Below are 14,483 nucleotides of genomic sequence, written 5' to 3'. Positions count from 1 at the left end.
TCTTAGATGCACAGACTTTTTGTTTTGCAGTGTTTTTCCACTCATTTCTCAGTCATCAGTTTAAAGGATAATTTTGTTTCCACCCAACTTTAAAATAAGGTAAATTACTTAAATGTTAATTTCTTGTAAATGTTTTCAACTTCCTCAATCATGAATAGAAGGTAATTCCCACAAGAGATTTCTAAGCCATAATTACTGATTGCAGAGGCCTTTTAAAATTAATCGAAGTAACCAAGTATAGAAACGTTATCGTTATTCATTATATAGTATATCTAATGCATATTACACAATCATATAGTTTTATTCACTACCGAAGAAGTAATGAGATGTTTCTTGCTAATTTGACAATGCTCCTCTGTTTAAATATGTCTGGACATAATGTGATAAATCTTCTACTAAATTGAGCATTATTTAGATTCCTTCACAAATGTTTGCAGCTCAACTTCTGTTTCTGGGGTACCCCACAACAATTTCTAATTCAGCTACAGCTTCATTTCCTTTGCCTGTTGGCTCTGTGTAAGATGCTTTTCAGGTATAAAGAAAAACAAGAAAAGAATGGAGAAAAAGAGAGGAAAACACATTCTGAGGCAAACACATCTTTGCCACTGTGGGGAAAGGGGAGATCATAGATGAGACAGGAGAGGAATGAAGCAGCCCAGACCTCCTCAGCATGGAGAGTGAGAACTCACTGCAGCTATGGAAAGAAGGAAGATGGTGGGTGGAAGAATGTCCATGACCCAGATGGGACTGTGCAACCTCTTGGTCAGGCTGCCTTTGCCTCAAAAGGAGGTGGAGGGTGTGAATTCCATGGTGGGGGCAGCACTGGTCACATGGAGCTGGAGCAAATTGGTCCAGAAAAGACTGTAGGTTCAAGACAGTCCTGCTGCACAGGTTGAAGAGCTAGGAGTTCATGGGGGCATTTCAACTGAAAACAAATAGTAATGGACAGGGAATTGATTCTCAAGCTGCAACAAAGAAAGAGATATTCTTAGCACTTTTGCTAATATCTTAATTCACACACTCAAATGCACAAACCATTAAAAACATCAAGCCTTGGCCTAGAATGAGAAACTAGTTTCAAAATCTATGTCTAACTAATAATTGACTAATCTGTCAATTACTACAATCTACTTCATTTGTATGGAATTCATTAGATTTTAATGCTAAACTGAAGCTAATGCTTGCATCTATTTAGATATGAAATTCCATGGAGGTTTCAGAATTCTTATTAATGTAGAACATGTAAGAGCCTAATTTTTTTATTGTATGATAATTTAATATTATTATAATATTTTCAAATAAAAACATAGAGCAGTCTAATTAGAGAATAATAAGCTGTTGTAATGGAAATGCTAAGTCATAGTCCAAAACAGTGACTGAGCACCTGGTGGAAGTCAGGGTCAATCCAGGGGAGCTCAGCTGCATGCAATGCACCTGAGTGACCAGAAGGGGTGGAGACAGGATCCTCCCCTTCCCAGACTTCATTTAAGGTTTGGCACCGGAGGTAAGGGTGTTTTGGATATTCCTGTGTATCTAGGGCCTTCAAAGGGTAAGCAGATTTTCTTCTTTTGTTTCTGTATCCTCAGCTGCTGTGCTTGGGCTTATCCTCACTTGCTGCAGTCTAGGACTTTGCCACCCTGCTGTGCCTTCCATCATGTTATAGCATTACAGCTGCATTTAGATACATATTTGAACTAAGGGTTGTAGAAATTATTTTAAGAAAGATTGCGGTGAAAAGTGAGGAGCAAGTCAATGCATTGAAAGTTCTTCAATTTTTCTATGTGAGCTATAACTTACTAAAAATGTAACAATGCAAGAAGCTTACTCGCTTGTGTAAGTAATACACAAAAATATTTCAGAGGATTAAGCTTTGCATTATCCACCATAGGATTTTGGCTAAGTAACCTGCAAATTAATAACTTGCTAACTAACTAATTTAAAGTGATGAAAGGAAAAATTAATTCAAGATAGGGAGAGGCATAGAGGAGATATGTATTGAAGGCTATGGAATTAAACTATTTTAAGAGTTGAAGTAATTAAAAGACAAGTTATAAGGCTTACATTAAATAATTAATGAGCTATCTGAATTATGTTTGTACCTTGAAAGTATATGCTGAAATTAGAATGGTTTAAAAACAAGCAGCGATATTGTTGATAGTAAGGGTTACTTAACAGAAGAAAATAAGGGAAGCATCATGAACAAATTTAGTGAGTTCAACATGCAATTTGTGAATAATCAAAGGTAGATTTCTTAGTATCTACCAGATGCTGATATAGTACCCACTCTATCTATACTATATTTTTCATTTTTGTCCAGGACCTGCAAAGAATCAAGGAAGAATCTTTACTTAAATTTTAGTGACTAACACATTTATTTATTCCTTATATACCAATAAAGTCAGGAAATCTCAGTCTGGACTGTCACCAATGTTCGTAAGTTTAAAAAAAAAGTTTCATAATATTCACAAAGAAGATAAAGCAAGAACAAAAAATAATAAGGACCATAGCCCAGATATTCAGAAATCTCAACTGGCTTCTTCCTGCACTACACAGCTTATGTGGATTTCCATATTGGGTTATAAGGGTTCTTCCTATGTTTCTCAGAAAGTCAGCTGTTGAAGTGCTCCACAGATGCTGGGATTTTTCCAGTATTTATTTTCGAGACAAAATAATAAAGGAAAAATAAGACTGCATTTGACATTGGTCTGAGGCAAAGCTAGTGTCACTTAATATCTTCTACTGTATCTCTCTGTTGTGCCCTGAGTGTAACCAATATATTCTAGATAGTACCAAAAAAATCATTGTTTTTTCTGAAAATGAAAAGCATGCTGAAACCCCTCATAGTAAAATCAACCTAAGCTTTGTAAGAAGGAAATGATTAAGAAAAACTAAAAAATACTAAAAAAAAAAAAAGAAAAACTACTCCCTTTTTTTTTTTTGGTATAGATGTATAGATTCTAAAATATATGCTGTTAGGCAAATAACATTAGACTGGTGCATCCTTATTTCTGTGCCCATCTTAAATATATTCTCCTTGATTGCCATCAGCCAGAGATGTGCTGCATTCATTTCAAGATTTTTGGATACTTCTCTGATTGATACTGCTGACACAGCCTAAAAAAACCCTCATTTTTCATTTTTTGGCTATTTCCAACTAGCAATTGACAGCACTTTGGGACATATCCAAAATTTGTCAAAGCCATGAATAATCCATCTCCCTGCTCAGTTAATAGCTTGTTCCCTTTCTCCTTTCCTCTACCAATTCATATTCAGACTGCTCTCTGAGCCTTGCCTAACTTCAGCAGCAGTATCAACAACAAGGTCATCTCTGGGAAACATTTAAAAAGAGAATTTTCTGGGATCTACTTTAGTATGCTTACTCTGCAGTTCATAAAGCCCTAGAGTATCTCCAGACACTGGAACAATGCAGAATCATAGAATCATTTAGGTTGGAAAAGATCTCTAAGATCATCCAGTCCAACCATCAGCTCATCACCAACATGCCTACTAACCATGTCCTTTAGTGCCACCTCTATACATTTCTTGAACACCTCCAGGGATGGTGATTTCACTACCTCCCTGGGCAAGCCTGTTTCAGTGCATCACCGCTCTTCTGGAAAAGCAATTTTTCCTAAAATTCTACCTGAACTTCCTCTGGCACAACTTAAAACCGTTACCTTTTGCCTTCTTGCTTGTTACCTGTGAGAAGAGTCCAATCCCCACCTCACTACAACCTCCTGTCAGGTAGTTGTACAGAGCAATGAGGTCTCCCCTCAGACTCCTCTTCTTCACAATGAACTATCCCAGATCCCTCAGCTGCTCCATCTAAGACTTGTGCTCCAGACCCTTCACCAGCTTCACTGTCTTTGTTTAAACATGTTCCAGGGCCTCCGGAGACAAAGGGAGAATGCATGTGGGTTTTCTCTTCTCAGCCAGCTCACTGCAGCTGAAGAAAAGCCAAAGGTCAAGGAGAACGAGATACAAGGTTCTCTCAGCAAAGCAACCTGGTCATGGAAAGTGGAGATAAGCAACTCTGCCCAGAAGCTCCTGGAGAAGCTGTGGGCAGAACTTCAAATAGCTGAGTTTGGAATACTTTTTCATAGCAGAAGACTTCAGGGTACTTTTCAACAACTTATGTATAATTCTAGCCTACTGCGTTTTTAGTGACTGAAATCCTGTTCCCATGTTGTGAACTTTTCTTTAAGAACCTTTGGAATTCAATATTACCATCTGTTTACTGTTGTTAACAGACCTACCAAGTCTTGTTGCCTCCACATGGGATGCTTTCTTAAACTCAATGAGGCAAGTTGCAGATAGATACACTTCAAGTGCCAAGTGTCAGCCTTTAATTAACTCAACCTGCAGTTGTGGTGTTAAAGTGGGGTTCAGAAGGTAGCCATATGTGTGGGGCAGGAAAGCTGGTAGCTGACTTCCTTGGAAAACTGAGTGGCCATATGGGAAATAGATTGGTAGGTGGCTGGTATCATGAATTGCTACAGGTGTGGGATGTATATGTGTGTGGGAATAAATCTTTGCTAGGCTTGCTTAGAGTCTGTAGGATGAAGATGACTTGGAAGATAACTTAAGTGCTTTGGGAACTGGAAAAATCTGCTAGAGGGACTGAGTGCTGCATTTGTTCAGTTTGGCTTCTGGAAAACTTGGAGGCGGTGAGAGAGTTGGTTTTGTACCCGATGCGTTATTGCTGCCATGTTCGCAGAGACTGCTATTGCTTCACGCTGCTCCTTCACAGCTGGGATTCACAAGAGAAGCACCAGCTTTGGAAAGACATTGGTGAGAAAGCAATTCTGCAGGCAACTGTATGATTTAAGATGATGGCAGGCTATATCGGTTGCTTGTGCAGCATAGCAGTAAGAGAGCATTGCTGCCAGTTCCTTTGCTGCAAAAAGTAAGGAGACTGGGAGTCTTGCTGGCACTGGTCCCTCTCTAAAGGCGTAAGAGGATGCTTCTTTTGCTGCACAGAGGTGAATGCAGATCACAATTTTTGGCCCTTCTCCTAAATCTTTATAAACCATTTCTGAATGTGAATTTTTGTTTTGCTTCAGGAAAAAAGTGATGTTCTTTATTTTGAAGCCAGGGCACATAAAAGTTTCCTTATTGTGTGTCAGCTTTTGTTTCTGGATGAATTGAGGTAACAGTTTGATATTTTACAGCATTTTTTCTTTTTTCCCCCATCCTTGAGGGCTTCTAACCAGAGCAAACAGCATGACAGATTACTTAGCTCAATTAATACTCTTCCTATAATAGAATTATAGAATCATGGAATCATAGAATGGCTTGAGTTGGAAGGGACCTCAGAGAACATCTAGTTTCAACCCCTCTGCTCCAGGCAAGGTTGCCAACTACTAGATCAAGCACTAGCTGTCCAGTTCCCCATCCAATCTGGCCTTGAACACTCTCCAGGGAGGGGATATCCACTGCTTCTCTGGGCAGCCTTTATCTGTGCCTCCCCACTCTGTGGAAAACTTACTCCTAACATCCAAACTAAATCACACCTCTTTTAATTTAAAACCATTCCCCCTCATCCTATTGCTATCTGTCCATGTAAAAAGTTGATTTCCCTCCTGTTTAATAATCTCCTTTAAAGTACTGGAAGGCCATAATGAGGCACCTTCTCTTCTCTAGACTGAGCAAGCTCAGCTCTTTCAGCCTGTCCTCACAGGAGAGGTGCTCCAACCCTCCGATCATCCTTGTAACTCTTCTCTGAGCGCTCTCTAAAAGCTCCAAATCTTTCCTGTGTTGGGAGCCTGAGACCTGTATGCAGTAATCCATATGAGGCCTAATGAGGGCAGAGTTGAGGAGGACAATCACTTCCTTCTCCCTGCTTGTCACCCCTCTCTTGATGCAGCCTGGGGTACTGTTGGTCTGCTAGGCTGCAAGAGCACACTGCTTCCTCATGTCTGGCTTTTCATTCATCAGGACCTCTGAGTCCTTTTCAGAAGAGCAACTCTCAAGAAGTTCTTCTCCCAGTCTGTATTCATAGCTGGGATTGCCTTGACCCATGTGAAATCATGCACTTGTCTTTGTTGAACTTCAATAGGTTCACAAGGGCCCAACTTCCGAGTCCATCAAAGTCCCTTTAGATGGCATCTCTTTCTTCTGTCATATCAACCACACCACTCAGCTTGGTGTCATCAGCAAATTTGCTGAGGGTGCACTCAATCTCATCACCTGTGTCATGGACTCCACCTGGACGTAGAACCATTAATGACAGTCCTTTGGCTGTGACTTTCCAGCCAATTCCTTATCCACCCTTCAAACCCATATCTCTCTAATTCAGACATAAGGATGTTGTGTGGGACCACGTCAAAGCCCTTGTAATGTTTACTAGTTTGCAAGTTTAGATTCAGCCTTTAAATTTAGAGCACTCACATTTGATTGTCCTGGAGTGGCAAGCGGTAATGACCACCACTGATGGTTCATGGCTTCAGTCCTGAAATTAGATCTGTAAGATAGAAACAGTTTAGGTCATTGCATGCTGTCTTTATGGTCTCAGCTGGCCTGCTGTGCTCTCATCCTTTAGTCCAGTAGCAATGTGAAATGCCTGTTTAAATCTTTACTTCTTTTGCATGATAAGAGGCTATAATATATCATTTTCAATCATATTTTCTGTCGTGCCAAATTAGACGTGATTTATCTGTAGGTGTTATTTCCAGATGGGATGGCTCAACCCTACAGATCAAGTGTGAAATGTAACAACAAAATTTTAAAAAAGAAAATACCCTTAACCAATTTTCCAGAAACTGTAAGATTTTCCTGCAATTAAAAGACAACACCACCAACAAAATAATAGTCTGGATTAATTTCATTGCAATCCTTTTTAGGTGGATTAAATGCTTCTCTTTCGAAAAGTCTAACCAAGTTCCTCAAGCATGAAATTACTTTGACCCTATTAGAAGTGTTCTATTTCTGTAGGCAGCTATTGCTTTTCTCAGTTGTCCAAGTTCAGTGGAAATATTTTTCTGTTGTTATGCAGCTATCTATCCTAACAGGTGTATATCTGCTTTCCCAGTATTTGCTTCTCACCTCTTCCCCTCTCCAGAATCAAAGCTGTAGAGCTGGCTTAAATTCTTATTTGAAGGAGCTGGTCATCTCTACCTTCTTCTCTATTGCTCAGATGTTGCTGTATTCTTGACGGGACAGCACGTAGCTGCTCTCTATAGTGGCAACAGAAAATATGGGGGGGTGGGAGGGGAGGAATAATATATATGTATAGGAGGCAAAAAAGTTTTGGAAGGCAACTTTTCAGATTGTATCTTTTGACAAATTTGACAGCTTTCTGTGGGATAGTCTGAAGAACTTGATTTTTATTTACTCTCCCCACTGAAATAGGAACTTCTTAAAAGTGTAAGACAAAAAAAAACAGTTATGTAATTTCAAGGCTTTTCAAAAACACTTAAAATCAAACTATTTTCTCTTGGCTAAGTGAAATAACACAAAATGCTTAATTTCAGGCTTATATAGCATTAATCTTTATCTTCCCTTGTAGCATGTGACCCTTGAGGAGCAAGGTGATATCTAGGGTAAAACCAAGAAGGCAGATTTATGAAACCTCAGACACTGTGGCCACTGTGCCCATTGTGTACCTACAATCTCAAAATTCCTGCGATTCTCTGGAACTCTTTATGGTCCCATCTGCGTCTCTGGAGACAGACCAGAGAGTAGAAATCTAGCACAGGAAACATTCTAGCTAGGATTAAAAGAAATCAAAATGAAGTATCTGGCTGTGAGATTTCTGATGGAAAATCAAGACTTCAAAAATTTTCCTCAAGTAAAATGCATTTGGTACAAAGCACTTGTTGCGTCAGTAAATCATTTCAGCAGAAACACTCAACTAGCTCTCATCACATCTGTTATACACATTCTCTGTTTCCTTCTCTGTCTCGCTCCGATTTATAGGAGGGAGATGAGGTTCTTTTAATATTATATACCCAGCGTGAGATTAAGAAACAATGGTTCAAATGTTAGTCTGACCAGTTTATTATAATCCTAATCAGGGAGAGACGGGAAAGGGAAGGAGGGCGACAGAAAAGAGAGGAAAGAAGCAAGAATTGTGTAAAGTGGGGATAGTCACCACCAGGATCCAGCAGCAGTCCCGTTGCACGACGTTTTGATGGTCCGAGGTAGAAGCAGCAGGGGAGGAGAGAGAGAAGCAGCGTGGCCGGCCTTGGGCAGCAAGCAGGTTTCAGAAGGAAGTTGCAGAGCCGATCCACGAGGAAGCAGCAGGACTCAGGTAGCAGGCCCAGGGGAGTCCGCCAGCGCACAGGAATTCCGTGGTGAGGGATCTGATGGCAGACACCTACCCTCATGGTTTTCAGTTCCTCCTTTTATCCTCCTTTTCCTCCTGCCTACGTGACATCCCTGGGCGCTTGAGCAAGAGTCATGTGAGATGGCCATCATCCTGAGACAAGTTCACACAAAAGACCGCTTCACAGCTAAAACACTTTTTTTTTTAAAGTATTTTAAACACTTTTTTTCTTTTCTGTGGATCACAAAGTATTCCCAGCTAAAAACAAAACAAAAAAAGCACTTTTTTAGTCACTGTGAGCAATTATCTACTGTTATGCATTCCAGAGAAAGCTACATTTCCCTAATTGATGAGTCTTAATAGAGCGAAAAGTGTATTAAAGGCCATGTGAGTATTTCTTGCTTCAGTATCATCATGTTTCTTGAAAAGGTAGCAGAAATAAGAAGTATTTTTATTAAGTTTCAGTTTTCAGATTCTGATTTTTTTTTTAATGAAAATATTTTTTTTTCTACTGTTAACAATTGTTAGCCTTGCTAATGTAATGCAGTGGTATGAGAATGAATGTTGCATTATCAGTATATGTGCTTGTTAGTAGAGCTGTCACAGTTTTAGATACAGAAATAATTGCATTGTCCAAAAGAAAAAGAGTTCAGTTTTCAGGGTAGACTACTGTTCAGAGTCATAATTAGCAAATCATAATAATTTGCATGAAAACTAGAGAGAAAGAGTTTGGAATTTTACCGTTATTTTGTAAGGGGTTTTTTTTCCCCTCTTTTTTTTCTTTTCTTTTTGTTTTTTTCTTTTTTCTGAGAATGGCTTTTAATATAGTGGAAGCAACTCTATCCAACTTACTGAAATAAAAACATCTTCAGGTATAATAACTAAAATGCATCAAATGTAGAATTTAACACTCTCGTAAGATCTTCTTATATCTGAGGCTATATTTATCTCTTCTGCTCTTTTTTAAATGAAAAACACAGCAGAATACATTTTCTTATTCAGTTCTCGTGTAAATAATGCGAGAATGTGGCTCTATGTCAAATCTCTTCATTGCCAAGTCATTAGCATTCAGAAAAGGAGAATTGGGCTTTGAAATAGTTTACTTTTCTTGACAATGTAAGCTGATAAGAAAACGTTCTAGTAAAGACAGAAATAAATGAAGGAGGAAAGATCAGATGATGGCATCTCATCCTCAGAAGCAGCTTATTTCCACTGTTGTAGCCATTATCATTAAGTTACACTCAGATAAGAACAGCTAGTAATAAAAGGATTGAAAGGTTAACTAAAAGCAATGGAGAATTTAATTTAGCTAAAGTAATATTCATTTCAGTGATCTGGGAGGGGAAATGATGGGGGAAAGGTGAAGCTGTGCAAAATCACCTCTTTGTCATCTTCACTGTAAAAATAACAACACAACAGCTTCTAAAGTGGAGCCACTCAATGACACTAAGGGAAGCAACAGAACAGAGAACAAGTCTAGCATTTACTGAAAAGGTAGGAGTGCTTTTGTTGCATTTGCTTTGAATGTTAGAATACTGGCTAGAAAAAAGGAGAGACTGGCATTTCAGTATACCCAGGCTTTCCAAGACATGGCTGTTTACTCCATCACTTTTGTTGGTAAAATGCACAGATGCTTACAGGAGCTAATGTTTCTTCAGCAGTATACTGTTAGCACAATGAATGCAACATGATGGGTAAACACAGTGGCAGTCATAAGCTTCTTTATTACAGCATTTATATATTTATAGCTTCAGAACAAATGTATATTTATATTTATAGCTCATTTTGTTGAACAGTTTTTCTTCTTTTTTCTTTCCAATTAGTAAAGTGTATTTCACGATAACATAAATTTTGTTCAGACTTAACAGCTAAACTGGTGCCAGGGCACAGTTGCTCTGTAAATACTGTTTCACATTAGATATGTAGTTTTACTAATATACAAACAAACATGCCTTAAAATCAGAATAGGCAAGGTACATTTCAGACTGTAAAGAAAGTAACTCCAGAGGAAACAAAGATTGTTTTTTCTTATTTTGTTCCATGTGTTTTTTAAAATGCAAATATTGTAATTAGTTGACCATAACAATTTACAGATTGATGTTGCTTTCATTCAACTCTGGGATGAAGATTTTTAAATGTTTTTGTGTATTTATTGACAACTTTATAACATCTGGCATTGCCTGAGAGTATCAGCTCTTGGGGAGTTGTTGGCTCTTTCAACTGGAATTCTTGTTCCTTAGATTTTGGAGGATAAGCTTGTAATTAAAGCCTTTGTAAATGGAAATATTAGCAAGAAAACAACATCTCTATCTTATTTTTGTTTGGGCCACACTTGTTTCAGCTCAGTTCCAGTGCAGGGTGTGTTCAGAGGTGAATGAGAGAAAATGGAAAACTTTATCCTTTGAAATATTTTTATTCTGTCTGTATTACAAATAGAAGTAGTGAATTTGCAGCCGCAGCTAAGAAATATTTTGGTTTTGTATTCTGTGAAGTATGTTCTGTGAAAATTAATAGTACCAGTCAGATTCAGTCAACGTTTTTTCCATGTAACTCTGAAATGGCACAATCTTTCAGCACATTTTATTTTTGATGCATGCAATTATTTTGAAGGAAGATATTATATAAAAGCAAACAAAACATACCCATTTCTGCACCTCGGCCTCAGCTATCCCCTGAAATTTTTATTGCTGCCAGCGGTGAGTCATTTTGTGAAGCTCTGTATGTAGTGGGTAAGGTACATTATCATACATTGCTTTATTCCAACAGCTCTGATCGTTCATCATCCTTTTTCATTTATTCCAGCTACAGTTACTCCCAAATTCTTGCAAACAGAAAAAATGTTTTTTGTAGCTTTTTCTATGAAAAAGTGTAATTCTTTCATGACCAGTGGATAATTTTTCTGGAAGTTCTCATTTTGGCAGCTAATGCTAAATATTGCTATAAGTGACTCACGTGTTCAGAACTGAATTGCTACAAAGAAGTATATAGAACTAAGAGAACTGACCTGAGGCAATATCATTGTACAAATACAATTTTGGGACAAGCCTAACTTCTTTTTTAAGGTGACCAGATGAATTGATGCAAAAGATCTACTCAGTAAGGTCCAGGAATATATTCACAGAGATATAGAGATGTCACCTCAAACAACATATATAAGCCAGCAAGGCACTCCAGAACTGTCTTGCTTTATTTGTATTGCTATGGTATTCTTTTGTTGTTAAATTCAAACTCTTTACTAAGGTATTAGGATTATACCTCTCAATTTCAGAGGATAATGATCTAAATATCTAATTTTTTTAATCATTATTTTTAAGAAACATTATATACTCTCCCCACAATCTTCTCCAAAAAGATTTTCCCAATTTTTAAGCTATTATATGGTCTGTTACATTCTATCATTCCAGATTTATCTTATTTTGTTCTATATTTGTATAAAGCAGAGTAGCATGAACCACAGCCTGGAGTGGAAATGTATTTTGATTTGAGGAGCAACCAAAAATAAATAAAATTCAAAACAAATAAATGACAAAATGATGGAAGAAATGCAGCCAAATCTTTCTGCTAAATTTGGAGATCATACAAAACATTTCAGACTAAAATCTGCAGGTAGATTTGCCTGATACATACAAAAATGAACTGGCAAACAACATACTATATTTGTTGAGTCAGAACAACAAAAGCTGCATTTAAATTTAGCATTTTAGTTCTGTAATGGGTAAATGACAACAGCAGCATGATGCATTATCTTTTGGTTTCTGTTTCTTTGCTAAAATCATGTAATTTTCACTACCTCCTCCTTGTTTGTAAGCAGCAATTGTGTGGGCTCTGTACAAGATGCGGAATTCTGCCACCTCTTCTAGCCCTGGCTGCATTCAGCCCAACACCATGCAGCTCAGATCGCAGTGCAGAAGGACCACAAGAGGAGCTAGGCTGGTGGTCTCCATCCCCTCGTCTGGGAGCTTCAGGTAAGCTGGCCTGTGCTATGCTGCAGCTGTGCCCGTGCCTGGCCATTTCCTGCTGTGACGTGGTGACATGAATTCCTGGCTTGAGCCTCATCACTACAGACTTGTGTGGGCATCGTTCGTGTGGATGAACCTGATCACTGCTTTTCATTTTTGTACGGTGTGAGATTGCAACTCTTAAGTGGTGCAACTATAGCAGCCACCTTGCTGTCACCCTTTGCATCTGATTCACCTTCCCTTTAGGCAGCCCTACTTCTACTGCACCCCAGCAGTAAGAGCCAGCTGAGAGCCCATTGTGTTACCAGTGGGGTTTTAATTATGATTTATACAGTTGAACATTAGCCTACGTTTCTCAGAGCTGAAAGATGAAAGTCTGAAATTTGGGGAAATTTTAGGAAACTTAGAAGTTAGGTGGAAATTCTTCATTTAGAGGATTGTGCTTGTGATAGGCACAGGCTGCCCAGAGAAGCTGTGGGTGCCCCATCCCTGGAGGCAGGCACTCAAGGCCAGCTTGGATGGGGCCCTGGGCAGCCTGATCTGGTGGTTGGCAGGAGGTTGGGAGTGGGTGGACTTTAAGGTCCCTTCCAGCCCAAACCATTCTGTGATTCTACAGATCTATGAAATCAGTTCAGCTCTTTGTCTCAAAAACTAAAGCAGAACTGCCAAAGGATTACAGATGGTCAAAGGTATGAAACAGCTTTTATATAAAAAATGACTAAAAGTGCCAGGACTCTTCAGTTTGGAAAGGTAATGACTGATGTGATATAAGTCTCCAAGTTGTAAATATCCTATAGACCAACTGAGAATAGTGCTGGTAGATTAAAAAGAAATGGGGAGGACGTCATTCTTGCCACAACATACCACTGACCTACGGAATTACTCGTCAGTAGGCTGTGGACTCTAAAAGCTTTTATGTATTGAAAATAACACAAGGGGTTAAGAATCAGGTAAATAACTCTACCAAGACTTTTACTTACTTCCAATATACTTTCTTCAATGATAAAATTCACTGAATCACAAATCACCAGATGTTTGAAGCATCGTTATATGCTTGTTCTGTTCTCATATACTTTCCTCAGCATCCGCTAAGCTCCTGCCAGACAGGATGCTGGGCTAGACGGATGTCTGCTCTGACCTGATACAATTGTTCTAATGTTCTTAGTGCCACTGGCTGACACTAAGGAGTCATTTAGGCTGTCAGGATTTGTCTATGGAACAAGAACTTTGTGTTTTGAATCTCTAGGGGGAAAATACAAAGTGTCATTTCCTACAAAAGATTCTGTCTAGTTTCTTCATTTCTGCAGTGCCTGAAGGATGAGAGCATAGAAATCTATTTTTTTTTTTTAAACTCTTACCTGTAGATTTTAGCTTTGAATGACAGTTTAAGATGGACATTTGTAATGCTTTATTTATTTATTTATTTTACAAGAAATAGTACTATAAGAATACATATACTAGTGCAAAGACATTTTACAAAGTTTCTCATCAATAATCTCAATTCTGTCCAAGGTGCATGCTTTTTGGAGTATTCAAGGTCTGGAAAAAGATATCAGTGTATTTTTTTATACAAAGAGGTAGCACTTGTTCTCAACTCCTTCTTCTAAATTCCTGTACTTCACTGGGCAGACTGGAGAAAAACATGAAGGAAAGCTAAAACTGCATGTTTGCCAATTAGTCCTTCCAACTGTCTGTACCCAAAGATAAAACAGACAGGTGTCTGTAGAAAGGTGAAGATGAAACTGCCACTCTTGTCATCACAACTCCATTTTCTGTTTGAGAAGACTAGAATACAAATTCGTATCTTCCACTTTTTTTTTTTTTCCAATTGAATCATCCACATCCCATGGGAAATCAAATAAGGATTTAAAAGGGGGGGGGGGGGGAGGGGAAGGAGGGCAGCCTCATTTCAGGAGGCTATTAGAGACCAGAAACATACTGGGGAAGCCAAAGGGGGAAAGTATAAAAAAAGACAGAGGAAACTATTCAGGCAGCAGTGGTGAATATAATGTACGAAAAAAAGGCAGAGCAGAGTGAGAAAGTAAAGGGCAGTTTGGGTCCTTTAAAATGAGCTTCTTAGATAACTGAACCAAGTTGTCCAATGCACTGGCGCATTTAAAATAAATTTTAAATTATTATTTGTAAATAATTATTAATAAATCTATTCACATAAATTTATGCAAATTGTTATGTACCTTGATGTAAGTGTAGCATCAACAGAGGAAGATTAGGAACATATATGACACTTTTCCATCACT

Source organism: Meleagris gallopavo, chromosome 3 (genome assembly GCF_905368555.1).
Source record: "Meleagris gallopavo chromosome 3, MGAL_WU_HG_1.1, whole genome shotgun sequence".
NCBI lineage: Eukaryota > Metazoa > Chordata > Aves > Galliformes > Phasianidae > Meleagris > Meleagris gallopavo.
This window is presented reverse-complemented; position numbering follows the sequence as displayed.